General features: G+C 40.7%; 1 pseudogene; it reads right to left on the bottom strand.

Annotated features, from left to right (window-relative positions):
- Positions 1–3,862: 3,862 nt before the first annotated feature.
- Positions 3,863–16,903, bottom strand: LOC139376685 (adiponectin pseudogene; annotated as a pseudogene).
- Positions 16,904–22,538: the final 5,635 nt, after the last annotated feature.

Raw genomic sequence — 22,538 nt, 5'->3', positions numbered from 1 at the left:
ATGTGGTTTGCATTGTGATGTTCCTCCAGAATTTAGATTTGTGGTTTTATTCAGGAAATACAGTATGAATATATTAGCAGTTGTTACTCTTCAATAACACAGACCCCAAAGCAAATCAGGGGGAGGAAAAAAGGTTTATTCTTATTCAAAGTGGGCGAATCCATGCAGAGAGGTAGATGTTCATGCTCCCCTGTCCCCAGTGATTCTCTCCACAGAACAAAGGGACAGGATCTAGTTTTATAACTCAGCCCTAGCCTGTGGTTGACCAATTAGAAGTCCTTGCAATATAACTGGGCCAATGGCCAAATAACAAGTATCCTATTTCAGGCTCACTGTATAGACAAATTCCTCCCATGTCTCTGACCCATTAATCAATAATTCCCCATTACAGAAAAAACACTATTTACATTGATCGTTAGTACTGTATTGTCCTCCTAACCTCTAGTACTGTATTGTCCTCTTTCTCTGCTTTGTGTATTTATCTTCCAAATATTCTTATAAATCCAATCAGTGGACACATGCATGAATAGTTCCCCTTTATTAATGATGTAATGGTGGCAATGAATGTGAGATTATTTCATAAGCATTTAATTAACAGTGCCTTCAGAAAGTAGCCATACTCCTAGACTTACTCCACATTATGTTGTGATGTATTTAAGCTTGCCATAACAAAAGGGTTGAATACTTAATGACTCAAGACATTTAAGCTTTTCATTTTTTTATACATTTTAATTTTATATATATTTTTAAACATAATTCCACTTTGACGTTATGGGGTATTGTGTGCCAGTGATAAAACATTTCAATTTAATCCATTTTATATTCATTCTGTAGCACAACACAATGTGAAAAAAGTCCAGGGGTGTAAATACTGCACATTCACCAGCAATTCTGTATTGTCTACCATTTGTTATTGTAAGAGGCTATGGCATTTTAAGAGAACCGTGGTGAGGCGTAAAATACTCATGTTCACATTTCAACGGTCTTTGATCGTCACGATTGCATTAGCAACATTACGATAATGTGGGTAGCGACGTAGAACGTAGAAGTGTCTGTCAACTAGAAAACCAACACATAGGAAACCCAGTCAAAAACATTTGAAGTCGGAAGTTTACATACACTTAGGTCATTAAAAATAGTTTTTCAACCACTCCACAAATTTCTTGTTAAAAACTATAGTTTTGCATGACACAAGTAATTTTTCCAACAATTGTTTACAGACAGATTATTTATTTTTATCACAATTCCAGTGGGTCAGAAGTGTATTTACACTAAGTTGACTGTGCCTTTTAAACAGCTTGTAAAATTCCAGAAAATGATGTCATGGCTTTAGAAGTTTCTGATAGGCTAATTGACATCATTTAAGTCAATTGGAGGTGTACCTGTGGATGTATTTCAAGTCCTACCTTCAAACTAAGTGCCTCTTTGCTTGACATCATGGGAAAATCAAAAGAAATCAGCCAATACCTCAGAAAATAAATTGTAGAATAATTTTGCACGCCCAATTTTTTCGTTTTTGATTTGTTAAAAAAGTTTGAAATATCCAATAAATGTCGTTCCACTTCATGATTGTGTCCCACTTGTTATTGATTCTTCACAAAAAAATACAGTTTTATATCTTTATGTTTGAAGCCTGAAATGTGGCAAAAGCTCGCAAAGTTCAAGGGGGCCGAATACTTTCGCAAGGCACTGTATATCCACAGCAAAACGAGTCCTATATCGACATGACCTGAAAGGCCACTCAGCAAGGAAGAAGCCACTGCTCCAAAACCCCCATAAAAAAGCCAGCCTACGGTTTGCAACTCCACATGGGGACAAAGAGCGTACTTTTTGGAGAAACGTCCTCTGGTCTGATGAAACAAAAATAGAACTGTTTGGCCATAATTACCATTGTTAAGTTTGGAGGAAAAAGGGGGAGGCTTGCGTGCCGAAGAACACCATCCCAACTGTGAAGCACGGGGGTGGCAGCATCATGTTGTGGAGGTGCTTTGCTGCAGGAAGTACTGTTGCACTTCACAAAATAGATGGCATCATGAGGAATTAATATTATATGGATATATTGAAGCAACATCTCAAGACATCAGTCAGGAAGTTAAAGCTTGGTCACAAATGGGTCTTCCAAATGGACAATGACCACAAGCATACTTCCAAAGTTTTGACAAAATGGCCCACAAAGTCAAGGTATTGGAGTGGCCATCACAAAGCCCTGACCTCCATCCTATAGAAGATTTGTGGGCAGAACTGAAAAAGTGTGTGCGAGCAAGGAGGCCTACACACCTGACTCAGTTACACCAGCTCTGTCAGGAGGAATGGGCACAAATTCACCCAACTTATTGTGGGAAGCTTGTGGAAGGCTACCCGAAACATTTGACCCAAGTTAAACAAATTAAAGGCAATACTACCAAATACTAATTGAGTGCATGTAAACTTCTGACCCACTGGGAATGTGATGAAAGAAATAAAAGCTGAAATAAATCATTTTCTCTAATATTATTCTGACATTTCATATTCTTAAAATAAAGTGGTGATCCTAACTAACCTAAAACAGACCTAAAACTAGGATTAAATGTCAGGAATAGTGTAAAACTGAGTTTAAATGTATTTGGCTGAGGTGTATGTAAACTTCTGACTTCAACTGTATATCAGTATTTGATATCACGTCCCTGAACAAGGCAGTTGTCTCCACACATCTCCATAAGGCAGTTATTTCTTAGCACACATCTATTGCTACTGTGTGCTGACTAGTCTGACCGTTTAAGTGGCCAAGAGCATCATGATGTTGTTTCATTACTATTTAGTCTTAGCACGATAGATTCTCCAGAATGAACATAGCTTAGCTCTAATTGGTCCAAGAGCAAGTGATGCAATGTACATGGTCACCCATTGGCTCTAGACCTGGAGGTAGATTACCCAGGTCACTGCTAGAAGCCACTGCACACAGTACAGTAGTTTACACCGATCTCCAGTTTCTATTTCAGCCTCAGTGTTGTTATAGAGACAGGCACAGCTAAACGTCTGAGCAGGGTTTTATTAGAATGAAGATGTTGTCAGTTTGGGGATTGCATCTGCCAATTAACTTTATTTTATGAGAAAGATAACTGAATGTTGATATTGTACATTACAACTTTTAGATTCTGTCTCTTTTCTCCGTAGAGTTGATTTCCAAATAAATATTCTCATGATACTTTTCAGCCAGGCGTAAGGGGAAGGGAGGGATGTAATTCCCCTTAGCACAGTTGTATGGCCATGGTCATCAAACCAGAAATAGGATATACTACTGACAAACCGTAACCGACTGGTTGGCTAAATGGGATCCACCAAATGTCTGAAGGGTGACTGGCCTGCCACACTCTCCCGAAGTGTTGGGGATACTTGCTCAAACCTGCCATGTCCCTATTTTATCAGCAAAGTAAATCTCCGTTGCTAATCTTGTTTACAAACCACTACGATGCAAAATGGCTATCTGACAAAGAAAGCATAGCTGACTTCATTTTTACTGTAACACATTTTTTCTTTCACAGACACTGCCCCCATATGATGTGACACAGTCATAAAGCCATCTAGGTCATAAGCTGTTTCTGTGCACAACTTTGTTATTCAATTGTATATTAAATATAGTATTGCATTAATGTCTCTTAAATGCTAGAATCCAATAGATATAGAACCAACATTTTAAAACCCACATTTTGAGAAGTTAAAAATATTCAGTACATCTTTTTGAAAATGTAATAATGTAAGAAACAACTTGTTATCCCTCCCCCCTCAGACCAGTCAGTGGGCAACGGAGGCCTATAGAGCAGTCAGGAAAAAGATGATACAACCTACCCTAGTCTCAATATCTCCCTTCAAGACCCGCATAACCTCAGTATCTAAGTTCAACAGAGCGAAGTCTCCTCCTAGCCTTCGACGCTCCCATGTCGGGATGCAAAAGAAACCCGGAGAAGGTGGAGTCGTTGGTGTTGTCTGCATACACCCCTCCCCCCCCTCCAAACTCTTCCGTAGATCTGCAGCCACACCTCGTCCCCAGACTCCAGCCTCAGTGTGATAGCCCCAGAGGTCAACATTGCCCTTGTAGTACTGGTTATAGGTGAACATGATGGGCTTGTCGTTCTTGAACAGGCTCACCCGAGGATCTTTGGTGTAGACGGTGAGGTGGTACGTGAAGAAGTAGACCCCAAGGCGGGAGCAGTGGAACTTCCTGCTCACATCATCGTAGTGGCGCTGCTCGTTGTGAAATAATTTGTTGAAGTGGATGGGCACGTTGGAGGCAGGGACGGGATCTGTCAGGCCCACGCTGAAGGAAGAGTGATACGACAGGACACTATCGCCCTTCAGACCAGGGTTGCTCGGGAAACCACAAGTACCCAGAGGGCCGTTGTTGCCATGCTCTCCATTCTCACCTGGTTCACCTGTACACACAAAGACCAGAGTCAGGGAGGATTTAGATGTGTTAAGGGTTGCGTCAATCGAATCTGGTATCAGGATGAATATGACATTGAGTCACCGATTGTATAACATTTATTTTTTATGGTGGTAAATGCAATTTTCGTATATACGGGTTCGCTGTAACACCACGCAGGGTAGAACAGAGAACTGACTTGTTCCTGACAAAGATATTATAATATACTCTGACAGAAGTAGTTCCTGCTTCTGAGCCGGCCTGTCAGAGTAGAGACTGGGCGTGGTTTAAACTCACCCAGCCTATCGTTGATTGTTGGCGCCCAAGCTGGTCCCAGCCCCCTAGGCGCTTCAGCGGTCAGTCGTTGTAGTTGTGAAGAATATCTATGCATTGTGTTATGTGACAAAACTGCACATTTTAGTGCCATTTTATTGCCCCCCCAGCACAAGGTACACCTGTGTAATAATCATGCTATTCAATCAGCTTCTTGATATACCACACCTGTCAGGTGGATGGCTTATCTTGGCTAAGGAGAAAGGCTCACTAAGAGGGAAGTAAAAAATGTGTGCACAAAATTTCAGAGAAATAGGCTTTTTGTGCATATGGAACATCTCTGGGATCTTTTATTTCAGCCAATGACACATGGAACCAACACTTTGGTCCGGTGTAGTTTTCCCCATGGACAGATATTGCCATTTTGATCTGTGAAAGGATTAATGTTGTCGCTGATAAAGTACTGTTTCCCCCAAATAGCTGACAACTACATCATCACATGCTGCGGCAATATCTGTAAACCCGCTTCAAAGGTCAAAGGTTGCGGTCTCTTACCTGGTCTATGTTTGTCCCCCTCGGAGAGACGAGTGTTCAGTGGCGTCCCCTCAGACAACGAACCTCACTCAGCGCAGCAGTGTGTCACGGTCCAGTAGTCTTGTGGCTAGTGTCCTTGGATGACATGTGTAACTGATTGCCTGTCATACTCTATTTATCTCTGTCCCACATTATTTATGAACCCGCTGATCCAAAACGGCAGTATGACTTACAGAGCCCCTCCCCCTTAACCCCTTAACCTCTGGCAGTCCACCCTCCGACTCTCTGCCAGTCTAGTCACACTGTCAATGGTAGGGGGATTTAAGGTGACCGATTTCTCCCCTTAAACAGCATGTTGTGTTTGTTTGTTTTTTACCTGGTGAAACTTTTGATGAACGTGTGCCAATGTTTGTTTCTTGATGCATTTTCATTGTCTTTTCAAATGTTTGCAGTGCAAAACCACATGATGTGAATAATCTTGTTCCACGACAAACAACACGCAAAGCTCTCTTTGTTTGTTTGCCTTGTCATGTAGACTTGGTGTTGGAAGACCAATTTGACAAATTTGTGGTGGCAAATTGTCTTTTGAAAACATTTTGCAGTAGCAGTGTTCATTATTGAGTTTTCTAAATTATTGTTGTCAACTATCTGGAATTATCTGGAATTTGAATCCCAATTAAATTGAAAACCTTACATTTCACTTTTATTTGTTCTCGGTGAAATCAATGCATTAATTACTAAAAACTGTGTGTGAGGCTTTATAAAAATGTGGTTTCAAATCTCCAAATTACAACAAAGTTCAACCAGAATTTTCATCATGACATGATCTCAGAACTGATTAGTCAGTCATCTAATTCTGGAATTTTCCTTTGTCCCTTAGTACCACCGTATCAGATAGACCTATGAAGCGCTGCCATAAACCCGATCTGCCAATATTATCAGAGATAACTCTCCTATTTGATATTCAGCCAACCCAACTACCTCACACACCATTCAAATCACAGCCTCCTCTCTGTGGGTAAGGAGCCGCTCCAAATTCAAATAAATGCACCCTCATTGTCTGAATTGTTCATTTATTGTTCATTTATTGTTCATTTTTTTCTATTCATTCCTCAAACCAATCTTAGTTTTGCGGCTTTGGGAGTAGCAAAGTCGGTCAATGAACACGTTGATTTTCTGACTGTTGATTAAGTAGGGAAACTTTTAGTTTCCTCTCAAAATCTCTTTCTCACAGAAAATAATAGGTCTGCACAAGAATTGGCCCAAAACAAGTTTCTCTCAAACAATTTTATCTTAATCATAAATCATTTTTTTTGTAAAACCAATTGTCAAATCCCTGTGTACAGAGATGGGATTGATGCCTACTTAATTTTAATAGCCCCCAAAGTAGGCAATGTTATTTAATTTAGCTAATTAGGCAATTTACATACTGATGTAGATCATACAGTATTCACCCACCTTGGATTATTCACATTTTATTCTTACAAAGTGGGATTAAAATGGATTTAATTGTAATTATTTTGTCAATGATCTACACAAAATACTCTGTCAAAGTGGAAGATAGGCCGTCGTTGCAAATAATAATTTGCTCTTAACTGACTTGCCTAGTTAAATAAAGGTTCAACAAATATTGCCAACTACTTTAATGATTTTTCATTGGCAAGATTAGTAAATTTAGGCATAACATGCAACAAACGCAGACACTACACATCCAAGTATAACTTTCCAAATTATGAAAGACAAGCGTTGTAATTTTGTATTATGTAAAGTGAGTGTGGAAGAGGTGAAAAAAGTATTGTTGTCTGTCAATAATGACAAGCCACCAGGGTCTGACAACATGGATGGAAAATTATTGGGGATAATATCGGAGGATATTGCCACTCCTATTTGCCATATCTTCAATCTAAGCCTACTAGAAAGTGTGTGCCCTCAGGCCTGGAGGGAAGCAAAAGTCATTCCGCTACCCAAGAATAGTAAAGGCCCCTTAACTGACTCAAATAGCCAACCAATCAGCCTGTTACCAACCCTTAGTAAACTTTTGGAAAAAATTGTGTTGGACCAGATACAATGCTATTTTACAGTACAAAAACAGACTTTCGACACGCTTATAAGGAATGATTATTCAACAAGCACAGCACTTATACAAATGATTGGTGACTGGCTGAGAGAAATGTGTGATAAAAATATTGTGGGGGCTGTTTTTTTAGACTTTTGACATTATCGATCATAGTCTACTGCTGGAAAAAAAATATATGTGTTATGCTATATTGTATGTGTTATGGCTTTACACCCCCTGCTATAATGTATGTGTTATGTCTTTACACCCCCTGCTATAATGTATGTGTTATGGCTTTACACCCCCTGCTATAAAGAACTTTGAAAGTTTCTTCGGGTGAGGTCGCGGAGGCCAACGGGCACTGTGATGGAGCCGTCTCTCATGAGGACCGCCGCGGGAAAGGGGGACCCGGAGTTGCCTCTGCTGCAGAGGATAAGTTCATTAGATTCACCCCCTGCTATAATGTATGTGTTATGGCTTTACACCCCCTGCTATAATGTATGTGTTATGGCTTTACACCCCCTGCTATATTGTATGTGTTATGGCTTTACACCCCCTGCTATAATGTATGTGTTATGGCTTTACACCCCCTGCTATATTGTATGTGTTATGGCTTTACACCCCCTGCTATATTGAATGTGTTATGGCTTTACACCCCCTGCTATAATGTATGTGTTATGGCTTTACACCCCCTGCTATATTGTATGTGTTATGGCTTTACACCCCCTGCTATATTGAATGTGTTATGGCTTTACACCCCCTGCTATATTGTAGATAAATAGTTACCTGTCTAACAGAACACCGAGGGTGTTCTTTAATAGAAGCCTCTCCAAGGTAGCTGTTTTGCCCTTACTTTTTAAAATCTTTACTAACGACATGCCACTAGCTTTAAGTGAAGTCTCTATGTATGTGGATGACTCAACACTATACACGTCAGCTACTACAGCGACTGAAATGACTGCAACACTTAACAAAGAGCTGCAGTGAGTTTCAGAATGAGTGGCAAGAAATAAGTTAGTCCTAAATATTTCATAAACAAAAAGCATTGTATTTGGGACAAATTATTCACTAAACCCTGAACCTCTAATATTGTAATGAATACTGTGGAAATAATAATAATAATAATGTGGAAATTGAGCAAGTTGAGGAGACTAAGCTGCTTGGAGTAAACTGTCATGTTGACACAACAGTAGCTAAGATGAGAAGTTTGTCTATAATAAAGCATTGCTCTGCCAACACCATCAACATTGTCACACCTGGACTACTGTTCAGTCGTGTGGTCAGGTGCCACAAAGAGGGACTTAGGAAAATTACAATTAAAATAAAATACAATTGTATTTGTTATGTGCCGAATACAACAGGTGTAGACCTTACAGTGAAATGCTTACTTACAAGCCCTTAACCAACAATGCAGTTTTAAGAAAATACCTTAAAAAAGTAAGAGATAAAAGTAACAAATAATTAAAGAGCAGCAGTAAATAACAATAAAGAGGCTATATACAGGAGGTACCGGTACAGAGTCAATGTGCGGGGGACACCGGTGTCGAGGTAATTGAGGTAATATCTACATGTAGGTAGAGTTATTAAAGTGACTATGCATAGATAATAACAGAGAGTAGCAGCAGTGTAGAAGGTGTGTGGGGTGGGGGGTGGGGGGGGGGGAGGCAATGCAAATAGTCTGGGTAGTCATTTGATTAAATGATCAGGAGTCTTATGGCTTGGGGGTGCATAGAAGCATCTTGGACCTAGACTTGGCGCTCCGGTACCGCTTGCCGTGCAGTAGCAGAGAGAACAGTCTATGACTAGGGTGACTGGAGTCTTTGACAATTTTTAGGGCCTTCCTCTGACAGCGCCTGGTATAGAGGTCCTGGATGACAGGAAGCTTGGCCCCGGTGATGTACTAGGCCGTACGCACTACCCTCTGTAGTGCAATGCGATCGGAGGCCGAGCAGTTGCCATGCCAGGCAGCTGTAAAACCTTTTGAGGATCTGAGGACCCATGCCAAATCTTTTCAGTCTCCTGAGGGTGAATAGGTTTTGTTTTGTCCTCTTCACGACTGTCTTGATGTGCTTGAACCATGTTAGTTTGTTGGTGATGTGGACACCAAAGAACTTGAAGCTCTCAACCTGCTCCACTTTCAAAGCATTTCATTGCTACAGACGTGAGTGCTACGGGTCGGTAGTCATTTAGGCAGGTTACCTTAGTGTTCTTGGGCACAGTGGTGGTCTGCTTGAAACATGCTGGTATTATAGACTCAGGGAGAGGTTGAAAATGTCAGTGAAGACACCTGCCAGTTGGTCAGTGCATGCTCGGAGCACTCGTCCTGGTAATCCATCTGGCCCTGTGGCCTTGTGAATGTTGACCTGTTTAAAGGTCTTACTCACATCGGCTGTGGAGAGCGTGATCACACCGTCATCCAGAACCGCTGATGCTCTCATGCATGTTTCAGTGTTACTTGCCTCGAAGCGAGCATAGAAGTTATTTAGCTCATCTGGTAAGCTCGTGTCACTTGGCAGCTCTCGGCTGTGCTTCCCTTTGTAGTCTGTAATAGTTTGCAAGCCCTGCCATATCCGACGAGTGTCAGAGCCGGTGTAGTACGATTTGATTTTAGTCCTGTATTGACACTTTGCCTGTTTAATGGTTCGTCGGAGGGCATAGCAGGATTTCTTAAAAGCTTCCGGGTTAAAGACCTGCTCCTTGAAAGCGGCAGCACTACCCTTTAGCTCAGTGCGAATGTTGCCTGTAATCCATGGCTTCTGGTTGGGGTATGTACTAGAGGTCGATTGATTATGATTTGTCAACGCCGATACCGATAGCGATTATTGGAGGACCAACAAAAGCTGATACCGATTAATCTGACAATTTTTATATATATATTTGTAATAATGACAATTATCACAATACAGAATAAACACTTTTATTTTAACTTAATATAACACATAAATAAAAATCGATTTAGCCTCAAATAAATAATGAAGCATGTTCAATTTGGTTTAAATAATGCAAAGGCACAGTGTTGGAGAAGAAAGTAAAAGTGCAATATGTGCCATGTAAAAATGCTAACGTTTAAGTTCCTTGCTCAGAACATGAGAACATATGAAAGCTGGTGGTTCCTTTTATCATGAGTCTTCAATATTCCCAGTTATTAAGAAGTTTTCGGTTGCAGTTATTATAGGGCTATTTCTCTCTATACCATTTGTATTTCATATTCCTTTGACTATTGGATGTTCTTACAGGCACTATAATATTGCCAGCCTAATCTCGGGAGTTGTTAGGCTTGAAGTCATAAACAGCGTTGTGCTTCAAGCATTGCGAAGAGCTGCTGGCAAACGCAGTAAAGTGCTGTTTGAATGAATGCTTACGAAAGTGCTACTGCCTACCACTGCTCAGTCAGACTGCTCTATCAAATATCAAATCATAGACTTATTTATAATATAATAAACACACAGAAATACGAGCCTTTGGTCATTAATATGGTCAAATCCGGAAACTATAATTCGAAAACAAAACATTTATTATTTCAGTGAAATACGGAACTGTTCCGTATTTTATTGAACGGGTGGCATCCATAAGTATAAATATTGCTGTTACATTGCACAACCTTCAATGTTATGGCATAATTATGTAAAATTCTGGCAAATTAATTACGGTCTTTGTTAGGAAGAAATGGTCTTCACACAGTTCGCAACGAGCCAGGCAGCGCAAACTGCTGCATATACCCTGACTCAGAACGCAAGAGAAGTGACATAATTTCCATAGTTAATATTGCCGGCTAACATTCATTTATTTTAACTAAATAGGCAGGTAAAAAAAACATATACTTGTGTATTGATTTTAAAGAAGTGCATTGATGTTTTTGGTTAGGTACATTGGTGCAACGACAGTTTTTCGCGAATGCGCTTGTTAAATCATCATCACCCATTTGGCGAAGTAGGCTGTGATTCAGTGATAAACTAACAGGCACCACATTGATTATTTGCAACGCGGGACAAGCGAGTTAAACTTGTAATATCATCAACCATGTGTAGTTAACTAGTGATTATGTTAAGGTTGATTGTTTTTATAAGATAAGTTTAATGCTAGCTAGCAACTCGCGTAACAGGTGGTCAGCCTGCCATGCAGTCTCCTCGTGGAGTGCAATGTAATCGGCCATAATCGGAGTCTTCGGAGTCTGTTTTATGAAAACTTGAAATGGGCCCTAATTAATCGGCCATGCCGATTAATCGGTCGACCTCTGAACTGTATTCTATTCTACTGTATCTTAGTCTATGCCGCTCTGACATTGCTCGTCCAAATATTTATATATATTCTTAATTCCATTCCTTTACTTAGATTTGTGTGTATTGTTGTGAAATTGTTATATATTACTGCACAGTCAGAGCTAGCAGCACACGCATTTCGCTACATTCGCAATAGCATCTGCCAAACACGTGTATGTGACCAATCGGTCGACCTCTAGTGTGTACGTACAGTCACTGTGGGGACGACGTCATCAATGCACTTATTGATAAAGTGACTGATGTGGTGTACTCCTCAAGGCATCGGAAAAATCCCGGAACATATTCCAGTCTGTGCTAGTAGTAGTTTAGCATCTGCTTCATCTGACCACTTTTTTTATAGACCGAGTCACTGGTCCTCCCTGCTTAAATTTTTGCTTGTAAGCAGGAATCAGGAGGATATAATTATGGTCAGATTTGCCAAATGGAGGCCGAGGGAGAGCTTTGTACGTGACCCTGATCTGTTTCACCTGTCCTTGTGCTTGTCTCCACCCCCCTCCAGGTGTTGCCGATCTTCCCCATTATCCCCTGGGTATTTATTCCTGTGTTTTATGTCTCTCTGTTGCCAGTTCGTCTTGTTTGTTCATACCTACCAGCGTTTTGTCTCAACTCCTGTTATTCCCTAGTCTATCTTTTCCTCGTCCTCCTGGTTTTTGACCTTCGCTTGTCCTGACCCTGTACTCGCAAGCCTGACCTCTGCCTGTCCTGACCCTGTACCCACCTGACCACGGCCTGTCTCTGAGCCTGCCTGCAGACCTGTACCTTTGCTTCACCTCTGGATTATCGATTTCTGCCTGACCCTGATTCTGCCTGACCCTGATTCTGCCTGACCCTGATTCTGCCTGCCGTCCTATACCTTGGCTATGGATTATTGACACCTGCCTGCCTTGATCTGTCATTTGCCTGGCTACAATAAACATTGCTTCTTCACACAGTCTGCACATGGGTCTTACCTTGATTCCTGATACTCTGTGTGTGGAGTAAAGGTGGTCTAGAGTTTTTTTTCCCTCTGGTGGCACCTTTAACATGCGGTTGGAAATTTGGTAAAACTGATTTAAGTTTCCCTGCATTAAAGTCCCCGGCCACTAGGAGCGCCACCTCTGGATGAGAATTTTCCTGTTTGCTTATGGCGGTGTACAGCTCATTGAGTACGGTTTTAGTGCCAGCATCGGTCTGTGGTGGTATGTAGACAGCTACGAAAAATACAGATGAAAATTCTCTAGGTAGATAGTGTGGTCTACAGCTTATCATGAGATACTCTACCTCAGGTGAGCAAAACCCTGAGACTTCCTTAGATATCGTGCACCAGCTATTGTTTACAAATATGCATAGGCCCCCTCCCCGTTTCTTACCAGTGGCTGCTGTTCTATCCTGCCTATAGAGTGTATATCCCACTAGCTGTATGTTATTAATGTCGTCGTTCAGCCATGACATGGTGAAGCATAAGATATTACAGTTTTTAATGTCCCGGTGGTAGGCTATACGTGCTTTCAGTTCGTCCCATTTATTTTTCAGCGATTGAACGTTAGCAAAGGCAGATTAGCCACTCGTCGCCTGATCCTCACAAGGCACCCCGATCTCTTTCCACAAAATCTCAGTTTCTTTCTCCTGCAAATTATGGGGATGAGGGCCTGTTCGGGTGTTTGGAGTATATCCTAACCATCCGACTCATTAAAGAAAAATGATTCATCCAATTCAAGGTGAGTAAGCTCTTTTCAGGTCATAAGAGACGGTAGCAGCAACATTATGTACAAAATAAGTTACAAACAATGCGAAAAAACAAACAAAATAGCACGGTTGGTTAAGAGACAATAAAACTGCAGCCATCATAATACATCTTCCACAGCATAATTATTAACTTGACCTTAATGAGCGATTCAATGTCTGATTTATTATTGGTACCCATCTACCAATCACAACCCTTCTTTATGAGGATTTCGAAAAGCTCCCTGGACTTTATAGTTGAATCTATGCTTGAAATGCAATACTTTACTGAGGGACCTTACAGATGTTGTATGTATGAGGGACAGAGGAAGGGGAAGTCATTAAACAAGATGTGTCAACCCCTGTTATTTGGACTCTGGACTTTACCCTAATTATGTTAAGTGTACAATATTACGTATTGGATCGTTAAAAATACAACCTTTACATTACCCTGCAGTTTACCTATAAAATGGGCTGACGGCGAAGTAGACATACTTGGTATTCATATCACAAAGATAGAAATGAGCTCTCCACAATGAATTTAAATAAAAAACTTGTAAAAATAGACAAGATCCTGCAACCATGGAGAGGTAAATACCTGTGTATTTATGGGGAAATTGCCCTGATTAACTCCTTAGTCATATCTCAGTTTACTCACTTACTTATGGTGCTGCCTACTCCTTCGTTTTTCAAATCATATGAGTAAAAAATATTTTGCTTTATCTGGGACACTAAACCAGACAAAATAAAGAGTGCCTATCTACATAATGAATATGAATTAGGTGGGTTGATATTATTAAATCTAAAAGCACTAAACCTCTCTCTAAAAGCTTAACTTATTCAAAAGTTTTACTTGAACCCTAAATGGTTCTCAAGTAGATTACTAAGAAAAGCTCATCCATTGTTTAAAAATAGCCTTTTTGCCTTTGTGCAGATTGCCATGTCTCATTTTCGATTAATTGAAAATGAAACTTTTTTCAAAGTATCTCTCTTTTTCAAACAAGCATTGCAGAGCTGGCTACAATTTCAATTTCATCCCCCTGAAAAGACAGAACAGATATTATGGCTGAACTCAAATGCGCTGGCTGAAAAAATACCTGTATTTATGGGAAAGATGTTTGAAAATTGTATTTTGTTTTTAAATGATATCGTAAATTGGAATGGTAGAGTTATGTCCTTCATGGAGTTGTCAGAATTGTATGGGAAGGTCTTCTCAATCCAGCAGTACAACCAACTGATTACAGCATTACCCCAAAACATGGAGGAGGCAGGTGATAGTGGGAGGAGGTAGGGAACTGGTCTGTCTGCCCAATATAAAGGATCAAAACTGGCAGAGGAATATAAATAGCATAAATTGGAAAGTATATCAGTTTCATTTGAGGACCAGGATGTGCCATACAGATTGCAAAATAGTTGGGAAGAGATTTTTGATGTACCGATTCCATGGTACATGGTATGAGTTGATATATAAAACGACACAAGGACCTTGTGGTTTTTAGCTAAAATTATTATATAGAATTCTTGCCCCTGTCAAAATGTTGAATATTTGGGGCATTCAATCATGGAAGCTCTGCAGATTTTGTTGTGAGGATACAGAATCAATAGACCATTTATTTTGGTGTTGCCCTCAGGCAGCCTGTTTCTGGTCTCAGGTTCAGGAATGTCTAAAAATGCAAAACATTGATCTAAAATTGACCCTAGAAATAGTACTGTTAGGAGATCTGGAGAGACCGGGTCAGTCCATTAATAATACACTAATACTCTTAGTAAAAGTATTTATCTTCAATTCGCAATCTGTGGATTCTATTCGGTTAGATAGATTGAAATTCTAGTTTAACATCACAGCATAGTTGAAAGATATATGGTGCGGAGAAAACCGAAGAGGGTGGCCAGCAGAGATAGGATGGGAGGTGGGATGGGCTGAGGGAAGCTGAGGATGGGCTGAGGGAAGCTGAGGATGGGCTGAGGATGGGCTGAGGGAAGCTGAGGATGGGCTGAGGGAAGCTGAGGATGGGCTGAGGGAAGCTGAGGATGGGCTGAGGGAAGCTGAGGATGGGCTGAGGATGGGCTGAGGGAAGCTGAGGATGGGCTGAGGGAAGCTGAGGATGGGCTGAGGATGGGCTGAGGGAAGCTGAGGATGGGCTGAGGGAAGCTGAGGATGGGCTGAGGGAAGCTGAGGATTGGGATGTGGAATTGGAGACAAGTGGGAGTGGAGTTGCTGGGCAGGGGATAGAATAACGTTCAAAGATAAAAGTATAAAAATTAAGTCTAAACATAACAAAAAGTCAGTTTGAATGACACCGAGGGGCAGTATTTTTACAGCCAATGTCGGTTTGTCTGAGGCTGATGCCGTGTAGGTGTTTGTACACATGCATATACACACACTCTCATTCGAATGCACACATGTGCACATACACGGACACACACACAGGTAAATAGTGCCATGCATGCACTCAAACATATTCAGTTGGCCTTGCTGTTATGATTTTTGTTGTCTTTGTTGTTTTATTTTTTCCTTTGTCTTTTTCTTTTTTCTCTTTTGTTCATTTTGTTGGTTGTTGGTGCATTGGAGGGGGGGGGGGGGGTCTTGGGGGTGGGGAATGTAATTTTTAAAATTATTATTATTTGTACTATTATTATTTTTTTCTCGGGGGGGGGGGGGGGGTCTCGGATGGTTGAGGGGCAGCTCTTGAAACTGTGGGGGGATTTTGGAGGGCTGGCGGTTGGGAGCTTGGGCCTGTGGCTGATGGATCGCTGGTTCAGGTCCCCTTTTTTTGACCTTGTGGGAGATCTGTCGACGTGCCCTTGAGCAGGGCATTGACCCTGGTTGCTTCTGTGTGTCGCTCTGGATGGGAGGCTGTTAGATGACTAATGTGATGTAGTTGGTGAGCGGCTTCACTGCAAGTATATTGTATGTTTTAAACATTCAATCAATAAAAATAGAAAGACATTTTTTTTTAAACTGTTATTTCACAGAGTGAGTCCATGTAACTTATTACATGATTTGTTTAGTCAAATTTGACTCCTGTTCTAATTTAGGCTTGCCTAAACAAAGGGGATGAATAGTTATGCAATGACTATTTATTAATTTGTAAACATTTGTAGGATTTTCTTTTCACTTTGACATTATAGAGTATTTTGTGTAGTCACTGACAAAAAAAATACCAATTAAAGATATTTCAGTAAGACAAAAAAGGAATAAATTCTTACGACACCCACTGTAAACTCACCGGACAGTTTATTAAGTACAACACCCCGTTCACGAAGATGGATCGCTCCCAGTGAGTCAAATAGCCGTGGCTTGCTATATAAAGCAGGCAGACAGGCATCGAGGCATTCAGTTACTGTTCGATTGAATGCTAGAATGGGCAAAACGTGTGACCTAAGCGACTTTGTGATTGGTTTATCGTCAGTATCAGGAGTGCCGGTTCCGGTATCTCAGAACCTGCCCCCCTCCTGAGCTTCTCATGCACAACAGTCCAGGTTTACAGAGAATGGTGCGGCAAACAAAAAAAACATTTAGTCAGCGTCAGACCTTTGGGTCGAAAACAGCTCGTTGATGAGAGGTTGAAAGAGCATGACAAGAATCGTGCAAGCTAACAGGCGTGCCACAATCAGACAAATAATGGCGCGGTACAGCAGTGGTGTGCAGAACGGCATCTCGGAAAAAATAACTTGACGATCCAGCAGACGACCGCAGCGGGTTCACTCCTATCAGCTAAAAACAAGAAGAAGCGCCTCCAATGGTCACACGATCACCAACACTGAACAACTGAGTAGAAACAACGCCTGGAACATGACAGCGAGTTCAGTTTACTTGAGTGGCCTGGTCAGTCCCCAGACCTCAACCCAAGAGAGCATAATGGGATAAAATGGAACGGGCTGTCCCAGAATGAATGTACAGTCCAATCTGCAAGCAACTGCAACCCATTATGCAACCCATTATGATGGGTTGTGATGGGCCGTGATGGGCCATGATGGGTCATGATTCCTTTACACGAAAAATAGGTAATGCCCCTTATTCCAAAACCCTTCCTTCCATTACTCTGCAATTACAAAACAATATAGAGAGCTTCGTGTCAACAATGTCGCTACTATAGTAAGTGCAACGGTATTTCACAGGTGGAAGGGCAATTTAATGCACATTGTTACCGGAATTTGCTACTAACAACAAACAATAGCTAAGTCCTCATCTTATATGACTCCAAATACACTTGAACTATTATGGTGATCTTAAATCCCAAGAGATTAAATATTTTAGCTGGGATTTGCAAATACATATGGACATAACATTAGGAACGGTGAAGCCACATCTGTTTTCATTAATGTTGGTGTGAAAACCATGGAAGAATTATGCTTCTTGCCTTGGGCAAGAGCATGTGTGAAAGTAATTTAGAAAACCCTTAGCTGAAAATATCAGACATAGGTGAACTGTAAAATGTCATGAACTTAAAACTAAATGGCCAACAACTAACGAGGGAAAATATTCAAACATCTTAGCTCACAAACAAAACAATATATGGCGTGTGTGAGTCCAATTAGCTTGGACAATATTGTTATTAATATGAATTATGTCATTATTATTGTGAATTATGTCATAATTATTATTATGAATTATGTAATTATTATTATGAATTATTTAATTAGTATTATTATTACACATTTAATTAGTATTATTATTACACATTTAATTAGTATTATTATTACACATTTAATTAGTATTATTATTACACATTTAATTAGTATTATTATTACACATTTAATTAGTATTATTATTAATAATTATGATTGAATACATATGATTATTTAATTATTATTAGTATGTAATTAAAATTATTACTAATAATTCGTACATTATTATTGGGCAATGAACCTTTGCATGTACAGTCGTTGTAGCCAGGGTCACCTCCGATTCCGACCCGGAGAGCTACTTGTTCCACCGTAGCACTAATATTCCTGATTAATTTGATCAACTAATTATGGTGTCAGCCTGGACCTAGATACTGTAGCTTTAATCTAGTTTGATAATGCTGGCATTGAACCTCAACAAAAACATAGAGCTATGAGGAAACATTTGGGATTTATCCTATGGATTGAAGATGTTTGAGGTTTGACTGTGTTACTGTAGCATTTTTTATTACACACATTGTAATTAATTACATGGAAATAAGACTAACCAAGCCTGAAATCACAACAGAAGTGCAAGGAGGTTGGTTGGGGGTGGCAGAGTGCGTAACTTGTACATAACTGCCTTAAGGTTGCTGGACCCCAGGAAGAGTAGAGGGCTTCTTGATAAATACAAATACAAGTACACACTGGACAGGTATGTAACGTGTGGCGGTGAGACCCGTAATAACAATACACAGGATGAGACCCGTAATAACAATACACAGAACGAGACCCGTTATTTTTTTTTACCTTACCTTAACTGATAACCCTATCTGCAAACCACACTCGCTATCATATCTGAAATCAACCTTACCCTAACCCTTCTCGCTAACACAACTGAACTTAACCTTACCCTAACCCCTCTCGCTAACACATCTGAACTTAACCTTACCCTAACCACTCGCTAGCATATCTCAACCTAACCTTACCCTAACCCCACTTGCTAGCATATTCGAACCTAACCTTACCCTATCCACTCGCTAGCATATCTGAACCTAACCTTACCCCAACCACTTGCTATCACATCTGAACCTAATCCTTTCCCTAACCCCACTCGCTATCATATCTCAACCTAACCTTACCCTAACCCCACTCGCTATCATATCTGAAACTAACCTTACCCTAACCCCAGTCACAAGCATATTTAAACCTTACCCTAACCCAACTCTCTATCACATCTGAACCTAACTTTACCCTAACCCCACTCGCTATCATATCTCAACCTAACCTTACCCTAACCACTCTCTTGCATATCTGAACCTAACCTTACCCTAACCACTCGCTATCACATCTGAACCTAACCTTTCCCTAACCCCACTCACTATCATATTTAAACCTTACCCTAACCCCACTCGCTATCATATCTGAACCTTAGCCTAACCCCACTCGCTAACACAATTGAACCTAACCCTACCCTAACCTCACTCGCTAACACATCTGAACCTAACCTTACCCTAACCCCACTCACTAGCATATCTGAACCTAACCTTACCCTAACCCCAATCACAAGCATATTTAAACCTTACCCTAACCTCACTCGCTAACACATCTGAACCTAACCTTACCCTAACCCCACTCGCTAGCATATCTGAACCTAACCTTACCCTAACCCGTCTCGCTAGCATATCTGAACCTAACATTACCCTACCCCACTCACTAACACATCTGAACCTAATATTACAATAACCCCTCTCGCTAGCATATCTGAACTTAACCTTACCCTAACCACTCACTAGCATATCCGAACCTAACCTTACCCTTATTCCTCTCTCTATCACATCTGAACCTAACCTTACCCTAATTTTTCTCGCTAACACATCTGGACCTAACCTTACCCTAACCCCTCTCGCTAGCATGTCTGAACCTAACCTAACCTTACCCTACCCCACTCTCTATCACATCTGAACCTAACTTTACCTTAACCACTTGTTAACACATCTGAACTTTACCTTACCCTAACCCCTCTCGCTATCACATCTGAACCTAACCTTACCCTACTCCCACTCTCTATCACATCTGAACCTAATCTACCTGAACCCCTCTCGCTAACACATCTGAACCTAACCTTACCCTAACCCCTCTTGCTAGCATGTCTGAACCTAACCTTACCATAACCCCTCTCCCTAACACATCTGAACCTAACCTTACCCTAACCCCACTCGCTATCACATCTGAACCCAACCTTACCCTAACCACTCGCTAGCATATCTGAACCTAACCTTACCCAAACCCCAATCACAATCATATTTCAACCTTACCCTAACCCCACTCGCTAGCACATCTGAACCTAACCTTACCCTAACCACTCACTATCATATCTGAACCCAACCTTACCCTAACCACCTGCTAGCATATCTGAACCTAATCTTACCCTCACCACTCACTAATATGCCTCAATTTAACTTGGATGAACCCCCTGGATTATGCTGAGAAAGATTTTATTTTCAAAGTGCTTATGTTTTCATTTGGTCCCCATTCTTGATATTGTATTGTTTTCATTTAATTGTTATGGTGTCAGCTTTCCCCTCTATATTATATTTGGATCGCTCCTTTTAGATCAGATTCTAAAATCTATATTTATTCATTACTTTAGCACCCTTTTAAGAATATCTTCACAGGTAAAAACTATTGTTGTGTATTCAGGGGATACACAAAACAGAAACACAGAATAATGAAATCAATGAGAGCAACTGAAAATATCGTTGTTTTTTTATTCAGTTGTTACCAATACAACATGCATAAATGCATTATAAGATTCACACCATCACTCTTTGGTTAAAAGTTTGTTTTTCTTCATTGTTTGCATAGTGTCAAGCTAAGCGTTTGCACATACACTCTTACAAAAAAATGGTTCCAAAAAGGGTTCTTCAGCTGTCCCCATAGAATAATCCTCTTTGGTTCCATGTAGAACCCTCTGTAGGATGGGTTCTACATGGAACCCACAAGGGTTTTACCTGGAACCAAAAAGGGTTCTTCAAAGGGTTCTCCTATGAGGATAGCTAAAAAAAATTTTTTTACATCTACATCTAGATAGCACATTTTTTTCTGAGACTGTAGTTGTCATGTTGAATAATGATAGGAGACAGGCACAGGAATACGATTTTTATATTTTTATTTCACTACCCAAAATAAGAGTACGTCATGAACATGATGGGGACGAAGCCCAAAACAAACACACATATATAACACAGGGCTGTAAACCCAAACAAAGAGTGAGGTGTAAACCTCTAATAAATACACGGGACGAGACCCGTAATAACAACACACAGGTTGAGACCCGTAATAACAATACACGGAACGAGACCCGTAATAACAATACACGGAACGAGACCCGTAATAACAATACACGGAACGAGACCCGTAATAACAATACACGGGACGAGACCCGTAATAACAATACACGGGATGAGACCCGTAATAACAATACACAGAACGAGACCCGTAATAACAATACACAGGACGAGATCCGTAATAACAATACACAGAACGAGACCCGTAATAACAATACACGGAACGAGACCCGTAATAACAATACACGGAACGAGACCCGTAATAACAATACACGGAACGAGACCCGTAATAACAATACACGGGACGAGACCCGTAATAACAATACACAGGACGAGACCCGTAATAACAAGTGCACACTAACACGGTAACAAGCAAGCGGATACAACAGAGCACAGGTACAAGACCAACGGACATGGAACAATAACCAACAAGGACAATGTGGAACAGACGGCACATATATACACATACTAGGGGGAATGGGAACCAGGTGTGTGTAATGAGACAAGACGGTCCGGGGTTGGTGGTAATCAGTCCAGTTCAGTGACGCCTAGAAGGCCGGTGACGTAGGCCTCCTGAGCTGGTGAACGGGATGAGCAGCAGTACTGGGGGAATCCGTGAAAGTAGTTCCTGCAATATATACTCCAGGTGAACTATTTACATAGATCTGGTATGAAGGATCATTTTCCTACGCAGCAGGCAGAACTATTTCTATGTTTACAGAATATCTTTGATATTGTTAGCATGGGAAATGTATTTTCGTTACATTTTGAATATGACATTTGAATTTCATCACATAGATAAATGTTGATGACCTACTCAGCGTCCTGCAAAGTCGACACATTCACAACTTGGCAGTTTGATGATGGTGAACCCTTGATGATTGAAAGGTTGAGGTCGGCCTAAGTACACCACATATTTTGGCCAAGGGGTTCCATTCTGTAAAACATGATATAAAGCCCCAAGCATAAAAAACTGCCAGGCATAAAATACTCATTTTAAGCCCCTTATCAATACTCTTTTTACTCCGATCATTTAGGAACTTTTAGCATGTAAAACGAGTCGACTACTTGTTCTTATAAAATGGTTGCCAGAATATTTAATTTCCTGTAGAAAACAAAGTGGTGTAACACGAGGATATGAGAGTAAAATGATCCCACAACCGCTGGGTTTAACAAACAGACTGGGTATCTTCTACCCATGATATACGGATAGAAATATCAGAGCCCCTGAAAACAAGATGTACCTCTGGATCCTGTGCCGCTGTGACATTGAGGGAAGTGTAGGACTGATGACAGGATGGCTTTTTCAGCAGGAAATCATTTCTACCTCTGTGCAC

This window comes from Oncorhynchus clarkii, chromosome 20, assembly GCF_045791955.1.
Source record: "Oncorhynchus clarkii lewisi isolate Uvic-CL-2024 chromosome 20, UVic_Ocla_1.0, whole genome shotgun sequence".
Taxonomy (NCBI): Eukaryota; Metazoa; Chordata; class Actinopteri; order Salmoniformes; family Salmonidae; genus Oncorhynchus; species Oncorhynchus clarkii.
The sequence above is the reverse complement of the archived record's forward strand: the minus strand, read 5'-3'. Positions and strand labels throughout refer to the sequence as shown.